This window comes from Carassius auratus, chromosome 15, assembly GCF_003368295.1.
Source record: "Carassius auratus strain Wakin chromosome 15, ASM336829v1, whole genome shotgun sequence".
NCBI lineage: Eukaryota > Metazoa > Chordata > Actinopteri > Cypriniformes > Cyprinidae > Carassius > Carassius auratus.
In genome coordinates this window covers 17,580,900-17,598,669 of record NC_039257.1, presented here as the reverse complement: position 1 = coordinate 17,598,669, position 17,770 = coordinate 17,580,900, and the positions used below count along the sequence as shown (strand labels likewise).

The 17,770-nt window shown below is 35.5% G+C and overlaps 1 pseudogene; it reads right to left on the bottom strand.

The window, feature by feature from the left end:
• Nucleotides 1-543: 543 nt before the first annotated feature.
• LOC113114601 (mitochondrial intermediate peptidase-like) lies at nucleotides 544-16,632 on the bottom strand (annotated as a pseudogene).
• Between the last annotated feature and the right edge of the window lie 1,138 nt (nucleotides 16,633-17,770).

Below are 17,770 nucleotides of genomic sequence, written 5' to 3'. Positions count from 1 at the left end.
CTGTATTTTTAGATATACACTAGGAGACCTGAGTAAATTAATAACCTTATATATATATATATATACACACACACACACACACACACACACATATATATGTATGCCCAGTTGTTCGACCATATGTATATAATTTTTTTTTACCATTTATGACCGAATGCTTATGTTGAAATCATTAATTGAGTCATTATAAAGTAAAAAAGTAAATTTCTTTATTTTTGTAATTAATGATTTAATGATTATATATATATATATATATATATATATATATATATATATATATATATATATATATATATATATATATATATATATATATATTTATATACCCTAAATTCAGTAAAAATATTACTTTTATTTTGTATTATAGTAGAATTTTGGTATTATAGTAAAAAAAACAGTACTAGCATATATCCCACAATGCACTGTTGTGAGACCGTTCAGTTTTTGTTCATAACTTTCTTTCTTTCTCCAAACTGTTCATTAACCAGCTTTAAAGACTGATTACCCTGAGGAAGATAAAGTTATACTGCTATTAAAAATCCTTCATCTCACAGAGTCCATGATGAAGGTTTCAAAGTCAGGGTTCAGATCAGACACGAGGGCGTTGACAAAGTCCTCGATGGAGGGTCTTTTCTGCAACATGCCTGGACATGACACACGAGGGGCGAATTCCAGTTACACACACTCTCTCAAGCTTCACCAGGATGATTTTCCTGTGTTAATTATTTGTTTAGGTAAAGGTTTTCCATATACTTTGTATCGAATAATGTTCAAAGCAGCGCTGTAAATCTAAGCAGCATTTACACTGGCACAGAAGCAGCATCTAAAAGGGCAGAGGTTTCATTTTCCCAACACTAAATTATAATATGACAATATCATCTTCCACAGGTTGACACATATCTGCTGCTTCCCAGCTCAGTGAACGCAGTGCAGCCAGTATCAGTGTGCATCGTCCTGCTAAACTGTGCGCACTCGATTTACAATTCCTCTCTGTTGGCGCTTTGAAGTCTGCTCATTTCCCCTTGTAGAGCTGCCAATGTAAATAGGCCCTCCTCCCTTCCCCCTCTTTCCTGCATGGGTCACCTCTAAAACACACACACACATGCACACACAGAGAGGAGACCAAGTCCACACAGCAACTGGCTGCACTAAAATCTTATGCAACTTTTTTTTTTTACCCACAAACCCTGCTATGCACATCTTTCCGAATTAATATATAATAAAATTAAACAAGATATTTAGAATTAGTTCTGTAAATATTTGCTTTTACAATGGTTTAATTCTGATTTTGTACTAAATGATGAGATGAAAATCTGAAATCTGGTCGCAATCACAATATGGCCTTATTTGATAAAATGTTCTCCCTCTGATTCATAATTATATATACAACGGATGTAGATTTGTACAGAGCCCCTGAAGGGACATGGTGATATAAAAAATTAAGTACTGCATTCCTACAAGAAACTTTTAGTTCTCTCGCTACATTATTGCATTCTCTTGAGAAAATGTTCACTTGCAAAGCATTTTCATTTTTGTGAAAAAGTACTGAGAAACTTTGCGTTCGCTCCTAAAACATATTTATTATTTCGCAAAAGTATTGAAAAATTTAGTTCACTCGCAAAACATTTGTGTCCTTTCGGAAAAGTATTGAGAAACTTTGCGTTTGGTCGCAAAACATTTTCATTCTTTTGCAAAAGTATTGAGAAACTTTGCATTTGCTCGCAAAATATTTTCTTTCTTTTGCAAAGGTATTGAGAAACTTCGCGTTTGGTTGCAAAACATTTGTGTCCTTTCGGAAAAGTATTGAGAAACTTTGCATTCGCTCGCAAAACATTTCCATTCTTTTACAAAAGTATTGAGAAACTTTTGCGTTTGGTCGCAAAACATTTGTGTCCTTTTGGAAAAGTATTGAGAAACTTTGCATTCGCTAGCAAAATATTTTCTTTCTTTTGCAAAAGTAGTGAGAAACTTTGCATTCGCTCGCAAAACATTTCTATTCTTTTGGAAAAGTATTGAGAAACTTTGCATTCGCTCGCAAAACATTTCCATTCTTTTGCAAAAATTATTGAGAAACTTTGCATTCGCTCGGAAAACATTTCCATTCTTTTGCAAAAGTATTGAGAAACTTTGCGTTTGGTCGCAAAACATTTGTGTCCTTTCGGAAAAGTATTGAGAAACTTTGCATTCGGTCGCAAAACATTTTCATTCTTTTGCAAAAGTATTGAGAAACTTTGCATTCGGTCGCAAAACATTTCTATTCTTTTGCAAAAGTATTGAGAAACTTTGCGTTTGGTCGCAAAACATTTGTGTCCTTTCGGAAAAGTATTGAGAAACTTTGCATTCGGTCGCAAAACATTTTCATTCTTTTGCAAAAGTATTGAGAAACTTTGCATTCGCTCGCAAAACATTTCCATTCTTTTGCAAAAGTATTGAGAAACTTTGCGTTTGGTCGCAAAACATTTGTGTCCTTTCGGAAAAGTATTGAGAAACTTTGCATTCGGTCGCAAAACATTTTCATTCTTTTGCAAAAGTATTGAGAAACTTTGCGTTTGGTCGCAAAACATTTGTGTCCTTTCGGAAAAGTATTGAGAAACTTTGCATTCGGTCGGAAAACATTTCCATTCTTTTGCAAAAGTATTGAGAAACTTTGCATTCGCTCGCAAAACATTTCCATTCTTTTGCAAAAGTATTGAGAAACTTTGCGTTTGGTCGCAAAACATTTGTGTCCTTTCGGAAAAGTATTGAGAAACTTTGCATTCGGTCGCAAAACATTTCCATTCTTTTGCAAAAGTATTGAGAAACTTTGCGTTTGGTCGCAAAACATTTGTGTCCTTTCGGAAAAGTATTGAGAAACTTTGCATTCGGTCGCAAAACATTTTCATTCTTTTGCAAAAGTATTGAGAAACTTTGCATTCGGTCGCAAAACATTTCTATTCTTTTGCAAAAGTATTGAGAAACTTTGCATTCGCTCGCAAAACATTTCCATTCTTTTGCTAAAATGATTGAGAAACTTTGCATTCGCTCGGAAAACATTTCCATTCTTTTGCAAAAGTATTGAGAAACTGCATTCGCTCGCAAAACATTTCCATTCTTTTGCAAAAGTATTGAGAAACTTTGCGTTTGGTCGCAAAACATTTGTGTCCTTTCGGAAAAGTATTGAGAAACTTTGCCTTCGGTCGCAAAAGTATTGAGAAACTTTGCATTCGCTTGCAAAACATTTCCATTCTTTTGCAAAAGTATTGAGAAACTTTGCTTTCACTCACAAAACATTTGTGTTCTTTCGGAAAAGTATTGAAAAACATTGCGTTCATTTGCAAAACATTTGAATTTTCTCGCAAAAATATTGTGCTCGCCCAAGAATGTTTGCATTTGCTCATAAAATATTTTAATCCTTTCGCAAAAGTATTGCATTCCCCTGGGAAACTTTGCATTCTCTTGCAAAACATTTGCATTTCCTTGCAAAGTATTGCATTCCCAAGAAACTCTACATTCACCCACAACACATTTGCGCTCTCTTAAAACAATGGCGTCCCCCTGAAAAACTTTGCGTTCTCTTGCAAAATGTGAATTATCTTGCAAAAGTGTTGCATTTCTCCAAGAACCTTTGCATTCTTTCTAAAAACATGCATTATCTCATAAAAAAGGATTGTGTTTATCTCATAAAAAGGATTGTGTTCCCCCAAGAAACTTTGCATTCTCTCACATAAGTACAAAATTTGAATACAGTTTTGTGAGTGAACAAAATTTCTGACACAACCCAAAAGCATTCAAGTATAAATACTCATCTTATCTCAGAATTTTTTTTCCATCATCATGTCCCCTTATGGGCTCTGTAGATTTGGGATCTGGATTTGTTCGGTTTTTAAGCACAAGCTGCCAAATAGCTGCCAGGAGGTTCCTGACCTACTTGACATGACCCGGGCATGAGAGATATGAAGAGACAAGCATTAATACCTACTATTTATATAATCACCTGTCTGACTTCTACCTCTGGCATTATATCGGTAAAAGGAAGCATTATCTCCAGCTGTACACCTTACTGTACTTGTGTGTTTTTTTTTTGTTTTGTTTTTTTGGATGATGAAAGCTACAGCCACAGATTTTGTTCAGAGAGCTGAAGATGTAAGCCGGAGTATTGCTTTAATCTCTGAGTGGATCACACAAGGACTAGACGTCTCCAGCTTCAATAGCACTTACTGTAATGATGCCAATTTCCTGAGTTCACTCTAGAGGGGATTCAGAGTAAAACCCAATCCAGACTCCTTTTTTTTTTTTTTTTTTTTTTTTTTTATATATACAAAAATATACAAATTATATCCAATAAAGATATCAGATTAATGTTCAGGAATGAGCTTTACATTTCTGATGTTAAAGAGTTACTATTAGATTACATATAGAGGACTACGTTATTGTTTCCTTTGATCTCTGGAATGATCTAGATCATTTGGAGCAATTCAAATGTGTTTTCATGCCAGAACTATCTATTTAAGTTTTATCTGAGCCCTTTTTTATAATTATTATTATTATTTTCTTTTTGATTCATTATATATGTATAATTTATAGATTTTTTATTAATTTAGAGTATTATTAAAATGATGTACATGTACACTTTAATAATACTCAATAAAAAAATTAAATCGAATTATTGCAAATAGAATACCCCTCATTCTTATATATATATTCAATGTATGCAATATATATAATATAGATACAAAAATGCAAAAATATAAATAAAATGTAAGTGGAAAAAGCTACATATGATCAAAGGTCTTATAACAAACAATTCCACTACTAACTAAGTTTAACCGTAACGCTGAGGAATAATTAATCTCTTTTATGTGGAAACCTGATTAAACGGTTGACAGGATCAAACATTTGCGAGGAAAAGATGGACTAAAGTCGCCATATTTATCAGTGCAGGTGCACAGTGTGTGTTTTATTATGAATCAAAGGGACTTTCTAGTTCAAGGTGTCCTGAACAGCCCAGCTGTGTGTGCTTTGAAATGGCGGTCAACCACAGACTGAATGTCCGACATGCCTTTTCAAACAGCTTCCCTTCATTTATCAGAGGAGAACAAGAGGATGAGGAGGCTCTCTGCGATTGGTCAGAAGAGCTCCTGACTGGGAATGGAAGATGATGAAACTAAAGACAGATCAAAGTGAGGCAGGCTCATCTCTCCTCAATTAATCCCTGTTAAAACACCGTTCTTTGGCTCCTGTGCCGCGCACCACACCTTGAGCTTGTGCAGTTACGTGGGCACACAGACATGGTGGAACATGACTCAGGTAGCGCTGGTTTGGGTTTCATGTGAAATAGGACAGGGTTATCAAGAGGACAAACGAGGACACTGGATGTAGTGTTATGCAACCGAATCGAGTTCAGTGTTTCATTATGTGCTCCAAAAACTGCACAGACTGAGAACAAGTAGTGCTGGTCTCAATGAACACTTGCTTAGACTGAGGTTGAGCAATGTTTCAAGACTAAGAAGATAATTACAGCTTCCCTCCCAGCAGATGAAGAGATTTTCTGGAGACTCCACGGCTTGTGTTTGTAACTATTTCAAACATGTCACGAGTTGAAAACAATAAGCTCATGCTCTACCTAAGGCTGAAGTTACTTCATTGACTGTAATTAAAACTGGAGGTCTCAAAGCTTTGAGAAAAAAATAAAAAGGTTGCTAAAGTTTCAGGGATTATGCCACTGTGCACATGAATTATGTGCCTTGAGGTCTGTTCAACAATTTTGGAAAAAAGTTGATATTTAAATGACATTATTTATAATATAGTATATTTAATAATATTACTTTTTTTTTCTCAGAATTCTGAGTATGCATCTCACAATTTCGACTTTTCCTAAATCTTTTTATTAGTTTGTTATGAGGATATAAATTTGTAGGGAAACATCTATCTATCTATCTATCTATCTATCTATCTATCTATCTATCTATCTATCTATCTATCTATCTATCTATCTATCTATATATCTATCTATCTATATATATATATATATATATATATATATATATATATATATATATATATATATATATATATAATATCAAAATAATAATCAGGAAAAAGCATAATGTGAAAAAAGACACATAATTTTTCTGACTGCTAATGATGCAAATGATTCCATATATTTTAAAATATTCCACAGACAAAAGGTTTTTTTTGTTTTGTTTTTGTTTTGTTTTTTGCTAGAAATACAGCAAAAATAGTTATATTGTGAAATATTACTACAATGTAAATAACAGTTTTCTATGTAATATTTTAAGAGGTTTGAGCTATTCATTTAGTGTTAAGAATCACATTGACCTTCAGAAATCATTTTTATATGCTGATTAATATGCTGAAAATAAAAATTTGGATTGAGACTTTGGAACCTAACTATAATTCATTACTATAATACTATTATTTAATCCAAGAAATAAAAGTGTGTGATATATTAGTTTATTTTTGTAAACTTGCTTTGATTTTTAACAACTTATAGCCACCCTTACATCATATTATGTCAATGTGTTTATTCTGAAAAAAAGAATATTCTTATTAAAAAAGTATTATTTTTTCCCTTTCAACCACTGATATTTTCAGGAAAAGGGTGTTTGTAATGGTATTTATAAGATCTGCTTTTCTTTTTGATAGATTATTGGTGAATATGTGAATGCAATTTCACTGAAACCCCATTAAGGAATGTTTAAAACGAAGGTGAACCTGACCCTCCTGTGATCCTGTATCTAAAACTCATGCATGTCAGCATCTGTGTGCTACAGTACTAAAACACATCCCAGCCCAGGTGCTCGAGTCTGCATTGTTCTTTCAGTCTGTCCTTCGGCACTAAAATAGAGGTCCCTGGGAAAGCTGAGGGTCATGAAAGACGCCTCTGTGCAGCTCATGGCTGGAGAACACAGGGCTTCAGTCAACGTGGCCGTCAGTCCATCACTCTCCTCTCTCTGCTATGCCATCTAATCCAGCCTGGACTTTTCAGCACCAGAGGCCTGGGATCCGGCCAGCGAGAAGCGAGGAGCCTGGCAGATAAAAATGGCCCCGGCTAAAGGCTCTCTCTAGGGTGGCTCTTGTTCCACTGTGATCCGGCTCAGAGGAGGGGGCATGGGGTGTACTCTGATCAGGAAAGTTAACAGTGGAAAATACATGTAGCTAAGGAAACAGAGAATAAGGAAGTGAAGACACTAATGTGTATTTATTTATTTATTATTATTATGGTTAATAATGGAATTAACAACAGATATATTAATTGTGATATTTTAAATAAAAATAAAAAAGGAAAATAAAAAAGGTAAAAAAATGCAAGAATGACTGAATTAACGACATATATTATAATTACCAAGGCCGATATATCGGCAGACATATGTATTATAATGATTTATTTTATATTAGGCATATTAGTAATAAAAAAAAAAAAAATTGTGCGATAAATAATTTTCGGTGTTAATCAATGAATGCATTAATGCGATAATAACGTGGTAACTTGCCCGGCCCTAATATATATAATAAACTGATTTGATATGACTTAATAAAATAACCGAATTTCATTTTTGAAAATGGGGGGAATGTCCCTCCTTATAGGTGATTCTTGTGAGAGGGGATTATTATTTTTTTTTCAAAAATATATATTTATCTCATGTAAATGTTCGATCATGCAGTGCATTTTTGTTTTTACACATGTCGTTGTTGCACATTAGCATACACAGCACCAGTGTTGGGTAGTAATGCATTAATTAGTAACGCGTTACTGTAATTTGATAACTTTTTTAGTAACAAGAGTAATCTAACGCGTTATAATTTTAAAAATAGTCATTTGAGTATAGTTACAAGCCGAGGTCTCTATATGTCAATGCCGCATTACATTGCAGACAGAATGCAGTGTTTTATAATTTAGAGATTGTAAAAAGGATGTACAACATTCACTGTTATGTCAAATGCCAGTGGATTAGAGACCTTCTCCCACAAGACCAGACGCAACAGTGTGCAGCGTCTGGGACAAGACTTGATAGGCGAGTGCAGAGACTTGTGTGTGTGGGGGATTCGGGAAAATAAAATGATTCATGGGGCTCAAGTAAAATAGAAAATCTAAACATAAAATATCTAAAACAAATAAATTGTTATTTATCTATTGCACAAAAGCAACATGAACTAATATAAAATATAAACGATTAGCAGGCGCATGTGTATGCAGAGTGTCTATTTAGTCTATAACATGTTTGAAGCATTGAGCAATGCAGTAATAACTAGAAATGTAACTTATTACTTTTGAAATAAAGTAATCAGAACAATAACATGATTACTTCTATCTATCTATCTATCTATCTATCTATCTATCTATCTATCTATCTATCTATCTATCTATCTATCTATCTATCTATCTATCTATCTATCTATCTATCTATCTTTGCAATACCAGGGCTGGGAATTTTTCATCTTCACTTACCCAATAGTAATCTTTTCATATTTTCTATAATTGCTGTGATATAAATAGCCTCTTGGCAATTGTTTATTAAATCTTAATAAATTCTGACATTACTGGGGCACTTTATTGTAGTAACATACACTGATGAGTCATTCTGTATAACACCATGAACATGTACTCAGAAGGTAAAAAAGGCCAATCTGGACTCTTTATGTTGACTCTTTAATGGACAAAGTAACAGCAGTGATTGAACTGAGAACTTGTTCATTCTCCCAAGCACAGACTTCTTTTCTTACCTTCTGCCATCAGCATGGGGTCCTTCCCTCCCCCATGAGCCAGCATCTCTCTATGGGAATGCTCTCTGGTTTCCCTGCAACAACGTGAGCAGACAGAGGTTTACTTTACACTACCAGCATCGTTCCCAGAATCCAAGCCCATAAACCCTTATGTTCCCTCTCTACCTGCCTGACATGTCCAGAACTGTCCAAACAAAAAAGTGCTAAAGAACAAAACCACAGCAGAGTAGTTAAGATATCCTGGTATTTTAAAAGACCCCATGAAATGAAAACAGGAGTTTTGTGGTTTTCATTATGTGCCTGTTAACTTCACAGACATCTTTTTAAGATGACACAAACATTTAAACTGTTTTCTGGGGGAAAAGTATATAAAGTAAGTTACTATATAAAGTAATTCAATTTGGAAGATTATTGCTGTATTGCTGAAATGACAATTGAAACTTAATTTAAAGGGGGGGGTGAAATGCTATTTCATGCATACTGAGTTTTTTACACTGTTAAAGAGTTGGGTTCCCATGCTAAACATGGACAAAGTTTAAAAAGTTAAGTTGTACGTTTGAAGGAGTATTTTTGTTCCCAAAATACTCCTTCCGGTTTGTCACAAGTTTCGGAAAGTTTTTTTCGAGTATGGCTCTGTGTGACGTTAGATGGAGCGGAATTTCCTTATATGGGTCCTAAGGGCACGTCTGCCGGAAGAGCGCGCGCTCCCATATAGCAGAGCACTGAGAGAGCAGAGACATTCACTGATTAGAGCGAGAGCGTCACGAAATATCACAAAAGAGGTGTGTTTTTGGTTCCCAGGGCAAGACAACCCTGCACAGATTACCAAAAAAAAAAAAAAAAACAGCATTAAGGGACCAGTGGATGGAGTTTATTTTTACAGAGCATCAACGGAGTTGTGCAAGTGTTTGTGTTTGTTCCCTGCATTTCGAAGATGCTTGTTTAACAAACAAGGCCCAGTTTGACGACGGATTTGCGTATCGTTTATTTCTTAAGGATGATGCAATCCCAATGAAAAAGGGTCACGATCGTGTGTTGGAACCGCAGGCGGTGAGTAATCAAAATCCATAAATCTAAAGTTTTATTCCAAATTTGAAGTTGATATTACAAAAAAAAAATTGCTTTCAGTAAGATTTTGTTTGTGTGCAGTACCAAACATTTCCACTTGATTAATTATTATTTTTATTTATTTATTATTATTCGTTTCCAATGTGGTCACGGTTTACTGTGAGAGTTTTATGTGATGCAGGTTTATTTTTCTTTCAATCGTGTCTATATTGTTTTTGTGACTTTTTTGTGATATGTGAAGAACAAGAACAATACAAGCATGACTAATTTTTCTGGACCATTTAACTTTTTCGAAATCATGTCCATGATTTTATATTTTTGTTTGTTCACATAGAAAGTGTGCCATTACAAAGAAGAAAAAACAACATCATCAACAACAAAAGGCTGAAAAGAATTACTGTCAAAAAATACCAAACAACTCCAGAGGGTAGTGGCTTTAAAAATTGTGCATGTGTCTTCCACAAACCTCTTGAGAGTGTCTTTATAGAAACACTACTTCCACACCATGGAGGCCACCGACCATGACGTACGAGCAGTACTTCGCCCCATAGCCGACAAGATGACTGCACCTCAGCTGCCAGGCCTGCAGAGACAGGTGCAGGTGAACTAATCACAAGCTGCCACAGGAATATTCCAGTTCCATCTCTGTAAATGCTTGCCAAGTTATTTCCTAACCTGGAAACATGCTGATGCTAACAACATTCAATATCTCAGCTGCAACTGTGACCCAATTAAATGGAAGAGTCTAGTTATTGCCACATAATGCCTTCGGGAACATTTTCATCACTAAATATTTACATTCCCAGAGCACAAATGGTGCAAAGCATATTCCCATGGGTACTTTACTCTGAGCTAAATGAAAGAGCATGATAATGTTTTGGGTGGGTGCAAGTTGGGAAGTATTTTGCTATTAAAACACAGGCTAGACTTGTTTTGAAAGAGCTCAGAAGTTCAAACACATCGCTGAGGGATGGAGACGTGCTTAGACACCGGCTGTTGCCATTATCCCTGCAGGAAATGAACCGAGTACACTATGCTTGATATGACAGTAAATAGGGGCAACAAACCTGTTGGTGTATGATAATATCAGTTTATAGCTACTGCTAATCTAACTGGGTGTCTGGGTTCATAAAGTCAGCAAGTAAGATGGATATGAGTGTGACTGGTTTTGGATATAATGAACAAAGAAAGACATTCTTCAACACTGCCATTTAAGGTGTGATGAAGCCAGTGAATGTTAAGTGGATGCCATTCAAATCTACAATACCTTTAACAGTAGTCTGTGTTCTGTGGATCTCACATGCTATCTTGACACAGCCCAAGCGCTCATGCAGGACACGCATACCTGAATTTGAATAAATTTAAGGCAATCTCAAACCCCCACCCCCTAAAATTGCGTGACTCTCAACAGTATCTGACAATTAAAACACAAAACGCACAAGTATAAACATTTAAATGTTCATATCAATGTTATTTTAATATAAACAACCCAAACAACGACAACAGAAAAACACAACAAACCTAAAACAAACCATTGAGAACCAATTAATAATAATAATAATAATAATAATAATAATAATATTCAAACCAGGAAAAAAACTAAACAAGGCACCAAGAAACAAAATAAACTAAGTGGCCAAAAAAATAAAAAATAAAATAAAACTAAACCAGCAAACAAACCAAACAACAAAAAGAAAAACCAAGAAACCAAACAAAACTAAAAAGCAAAACAAACCAAACCTGTTAACAAATAAACCAAATAAAGAAACAAACAAACAATCAAACCAGCCAAGTAACAGACCAAACAAAATATAGTAAATAGCACCAAGGAAAGCTAAACAAGAAACAAACAAATCAAAGCAAAAAATAAAATAAAATAAAAATAATGATAAATAAATAGATAAACAAACAAATAAATACAAATCAAGAAACAAAATAACGAACCCAGCAGCAAGAAACAAATCAAAACAAACCAATTAAGAAAATAAAACAGCACTTCAAGAAAAGAAAAGAGGACAAATTAAGAAACAAAGAAAGCAAGAAACGAACAATAATAATCAAGGTAACAAATCAAGAAACAAAAAGTGATGCAAGAAAGAAACAAACAATATAAGAAAGACAAATCAAGAAACAAAGAAAGCAAAAAATGAACAAACTAAACCAAGAATCCAAACAAAAATTCAACACATCTCAAAAAAGTTGGGGCAAGGCCATGTTTACAACTGTGTGGCATCCCCTCTTCTTTTTTACAACAGTCTGCAAACGTCTGGGGACTGAGGAGGCAAGTTGCTCAAGTTTAGGAATAGGAATGTTGTCCCATTCTTGTCTATTACAGGCTTCTAGTTGCTCAACTGTCTTGGGTCTTCTTTGTCACATCTTCCTCTTTATGATGTTCCAAATGTTTTCTATGGGTGAAAGATCTGGACTGCAGGCTAGCCATTTCAGTACCTGGATCCTTCTTCTTATGCAGCCATGATGTTGTAATTGATGCAGTATGTGGTCTTGCATTGTCATGTTGGAAAATGCAAGTTCTTCCCTGAAAGAGACGACATCTGGATTAGGGATGCAACAATACAATTTTTGTTCAGAAACGATCCGATCTGATATTGAAAATTCTGAGTATCTGCTAATACTGATCCAATCCGATACCAGCACAATTTTTTTTTTCATTCAATATAGAATTTCTATACTTCTCTTATGACATGGCCATATGACATGGCCGTATGACAGGGCGTCCCAGTTTTCCAAAAAGAACTTCAAATTTTGATTTGTTTGACCACAGAACAGTTTTCCACTTTGCCACAGTCCATTTTAAATGAGCCTTGGTCCAGAGAAAATACCTGCGCTTCTGGATCATGTTTAGATCTGGATCATGTTTAGAGTTTTAGCCGATGGCGAATGGCACGGTTGATTGTGTTTTCTGTAAATATTCTTGAGCCCATGTTGTGATTTCCATTACAGTAGCATTCCTGTATGTGATGCAGTGCCATCTAAGGACCCGAAGATCACGGGCATCCAGTATGGTTTTCCGGCCTTGACCCTTACGCACAGAGATTATTCCAGATTCTCTCAATCTTTGGATGATATAATGCACTGTAGATGATGATAACCCTAAACTCTTTGCAATTTTTCTCTCAGAAACTCCTTTCTGATATTGCTCCACTATTTTTCACTGCAGCATTGGGGGAATTGGTGATCCTCTGCCCATCTTGACTTCTGAGAGACACTGCCACTCTGAGAGGCTCTTTTTATACCCAATCATGTTGCCAATTGACCTAATAAGTTGCAAATTGGTCCTCCTGCTGTTCCTTATATGTACATTTAACTTTTCCGGCCTCTTATTGCTACCTGTCCCAACTTTTTTGGAATGTGTAGCTCTCATGAAATCCAAAATGTGCCAATATTTGGCATGACATTTCAAAATGTCTCACTTTCAATATTTGATATGTTATCTATATTCTAAGTTTATGAGATTTGTAAATTATTCCATTCCTTTTTTACTCACAATTTGTACAGTGTCCCAACTTTTTTGGAATCGGGTTTGTAGCATTGAGGGCATTTGCTCCTCTCGCAGAGCAACCTTCTCCACTGTTCCATTGTGAGTGCAATTACATTTTTTTTTTTTTTTTACAGATACACGTGTTTCATATCTATGTACTTTTGTAGGTACCTTATAAAAGCATTGCTATCATGCTACAGGATATAAAGGACTCGGCAAAGACATCTGGCTCTAATGATTACTAAGGGACATGCTGGACAGTCTGCAGTATGTGTGTGTTAAGTGTTCCTCTGCAAAGTTATTGAAGAGAGCCAGGGTTGTGTAAACAGCACTATGAGAGACACATTATGGTTGGAGAAAGTGAAACTGCTGTATACTACAGAGCTAAGCCCTGGAGTATCAGCAAAACATAACCCATATGGCCCCTAATGACCTCAGTAAGCTCAAATGCACTCATGTAGTGATATAACATCTGAAAGCTAAACCTCAGCAAAGCAGAGCAGCTACTTAACTATCAACACTCATCTAAAAACTGTAATCGCTTATGGAAATATTTTCACTGCAGATGGGTCCTTTCAGGCTGCTGGCCATAAGACACTTTAAAGGGTACGTCTATATGAATTTCACATTCACAGAACTTTACATAAAGACCTTAAATGAATAAATCTAACATAGTATTACTATGCTTTTCGAGCTTGCTCTTTGCATCCCAATGTGTGTCTCAGCAGCCAGAGGAATGCAACGCTGTGTGCAAATGTTCCCAAATATAAGCAACAGGACAAGAACTTCCATCTGGTCCATGTTTCTAACAGCTGACATTATCTTCCAGAACACTATTAATGCCCTAGTAAAACCAATCAACGTCAACGAAAGTCAACAACTGTAAATTCAGCTCTCTCTGTGAATCATAAACCATCTCCATCAATGGCTGCAATCTTTATTAGTGGTCAGGCGTCACTATTCTTACTCATATTAGGGGTAGGGATTCGAACAGACCCCAGTATGAAACTCCTGTGCCATTTGTGGTAAGACATAAATGATAAACACTTCAAATTGCAGGGCTTGTCGAGAAGGATGTTATTTTTGTAAAGCAATAAGACTTCCCTCAGGTGGATGTTAAATAAGGCAAAGCGTATACTTTATTTTTATTTAATAAAAATATCATGATTTTCACAAAAATCACGCAGCACAACTCTTTTAAACACTGTTAAAAAAATAACAAATGTGTCAGAACAGCTGTCCTTCTTCAACGGAGTTGCATGCGGAGGGTTTTATGGCCATATGTGTGCTGAGGAAAGCTTTCAGTTGTTCTTTAATAGTCACTAAAACATTCATCCTACAGCAACGAAAGACATGCACGCATACTATTAGCTGCGTTCCCATGAGATGCAGTAATAACGGATAAAAAGGGGGAAGCTGGGTGATTTAGAGGATGGTAAAGACATTATGGCTGAAGCAATTAAAGAGAGAAGGGAATATTTAGAGTTGGGGGGAGGCCTGATTCCCAGTGGCTCCACGTAATTACAGGCCAGGATGAACGGTTTATGAAGGCCATTCCGAAATAAAATATGTGTTTTAGATCGCTCCATCTCTCAAGCGGCCATCTCTACAGCTGCCGGAGTGCTGAGAAAAGCTTTTCAAACTAGGGTTTCCCTTCCAAAAAGACTCTGAAAGAAGAGTTTCAAATATTTCCCCCAGGGAGTGCTTCTTCAAAGTATATCTCTGCTTTGTTATTGCAGAAAAGGCCCCCGAAAAGGGCCGGAGAGCGGAGAAAAGCATTTTAATCCTTTAACCATGCAGTGTCTGTGAAAGATGTAGAAATACACACGGGAAGGAAAGGGACCAAAACTGAACTACCTTGGTGTGTTGATGTGTTTTTGTGCTTTAGAAGCGGGAGTATGAGATGTTATTAAGGATTAGTCAAGGAACGTTCCCCAAACATTCATTATCTTCAATAACAGCAACAGATCACTTCATCTAAGGGCAGTAGACCACCTGCATATGGGGAGATGTGCTTTTAGTGAAATACTGATTTATAAGAAGCCCTTAATAACTAGCAAATAACTCTAAGAAAAGATTTCCTATATCTTAAACCTTATATATTTTTGAAGTTCTACTATATGGAATAACAAAACAACAACAACAACAACAAAAATATTATTATTTAATTTAAATAAATCACACTTAACTGTGTTGATGACTTATGGCAGGCCATAATACTACTTTTGCATATGTATCATGATATCTGTCTTTTAACGATTTTGTGATTTTCCTTGATAAACTTGATCCAGGATTGCAGAGAAAACCTAAAGAATTTATACCATTTATAGAATCCTTGAGTTTAGAACCAACCATTTATGAATTAACCATTTATGCTGGATTTGTTTAATATTAGAATTTATATTTTTATTTTGGGAAGACGGAAATATCAGATCATACCCCCAATGCAGATCATACAAATATATATATATTTATTTTTTTGAAGTACATAATTATTACCTAAATCATTTACAATTAATTTGATTCAATAATTCAAACGTTTTTTATTACTTATTTGACAATCTACATTCAAGCTTCACTGTGAATAATCCTAAAAAAAGTAAAATATATATATATATAAAAAAATAATAATAATAATATTGGACATCACATCGGTTATAGGCCCTTATTAAAAAGTCAATATCATTATTGTTTATATTATAAATATAAGCTCATTTTTCTATATCAATGCATACTTATGGTACAGCCCTCCAAAAAGTAATTTCTGTTATATTTTATACTCCAAATACGTGATGTGGTTACACTGGATGTTGAATGAGAAGATCTGCTGCCTAAAGTTGAGTGTCAACTGCACCACAGACCTTCTTGGATTCACAAAGTCGGGCCACCATGCTTTGCAGCAAAGGCTGTGAGAAATGATATTGATTCAAACTATAAATACACATCACATTTCTGAAGATTTGGGCATGTAATGTATGAATCATATAGACTAATTTTATGACTACGTCTGCAAAAATGAACAAACATTGTAGTGCAGTGTGCAGTGTACCTGTCCAGTCTGAAAGTGGCGAGCGAACTGACTGATCACATGATAGTCAGCGGCAAAATATTCCATTAAAATAGAAGGTACCTCTGCTAAATCAGTGGCACAACTTGTTCCTACAGAGAGAAATAATATCACTGTGATCATGCTGCTCCGGGAACATTTTAAAGCTGAAGACCTGAACAAAATGAGCTGATTATAGTAGTGGTCATGTCGTACCCATCACATGCTGGTAGCGGGTGCCTCCCAGCATGGAGTGCATGGCATGCCCCATCTCATGGAAGAGATTTTCCATCATGCTTGATCAAAACTGATAGATTGCAGTTAAAAGAAATGTAATTCCCGAATAGGTCAGTTTTATTCCTTAATGAATCAATGTCTTCGAAAAAAAAAAACCTCATAAACATATATGTTAATACTTGTCAAGTCAAGACACCTTTATTTATATAGTGCTTTAAACAAAATACATTGCGTCAAAGCAACTGAACAACATTCATTTGTAAAACAGTGTGTCAATAATGCAAAATGATAGTTAAAGGCAGTTCATCATTGAATTCAGTGATGTCATCTCTGTTCAGTTTAAATAGTGTCTGTGCATTTATTTGCAATCAAGTCAATGATATCGCTGTAGATGAAGTGACCCCAACTAAGCAAGCCAGAGGCGACAGCGGCAAGGAACCGAAACTCCACCGGTGACAGAATGGAGAAAAAAAAACTTGGGAGAAACCAAGGTCAGTTGGGTAGCCAGTTCTCCTCTGACCAGACGAAACCATTAGTTCAGTTCCAGGCTGCAGCAAAGTCAGATTGTGCAGAAGAATCATCTGTTTCCTCTGGTCTTTTCCCGGTGGTCCTCTGGGACAAGGTCTTTACAGGGGATCTGTATCTGGGGCTCGAGTTGCCCTGGTCTCCGCTGTCTTTGTAATTGACACATGCAACTTGTAATTTGTTTCTTTCTGTAATGAATCAGTGTTTTGGAATGAATTTGTTAAGTGAATGATTCAGTGACTCCCTCATATACATACATAAACCACTTGAGTGAATGATTCAATGACTCCCTTGTAAAGACAGCAATTTGTTTCTTTCCTCAGTAAATCAACGTTTTTTTTTTTTACAAACTGATTGAGATAATGAATTGATGACTCACACATAGAAAGTAAATTGCTTCTTTCCTTAAAGAATCAGTGTTTATGAACAAATTGAATTGGGTTAATGATTCAATGACTCCCTTATAAAGATAGAAACTTGTTTCTGTCCATAACGAATCAGTGTTTTTGAATTAATTATTATTGAATAAGTTACTCAGTGATTTACACACATAAGCCCTTTTCACACTGCACGTTGGTCGGGAACATTGCCGGATTGCCTTCTGTGTGAACGCAAACATATCCCGGGATTGATTCTGGGATCGATCCCAGGTTGGGGACCTAGTAACATTA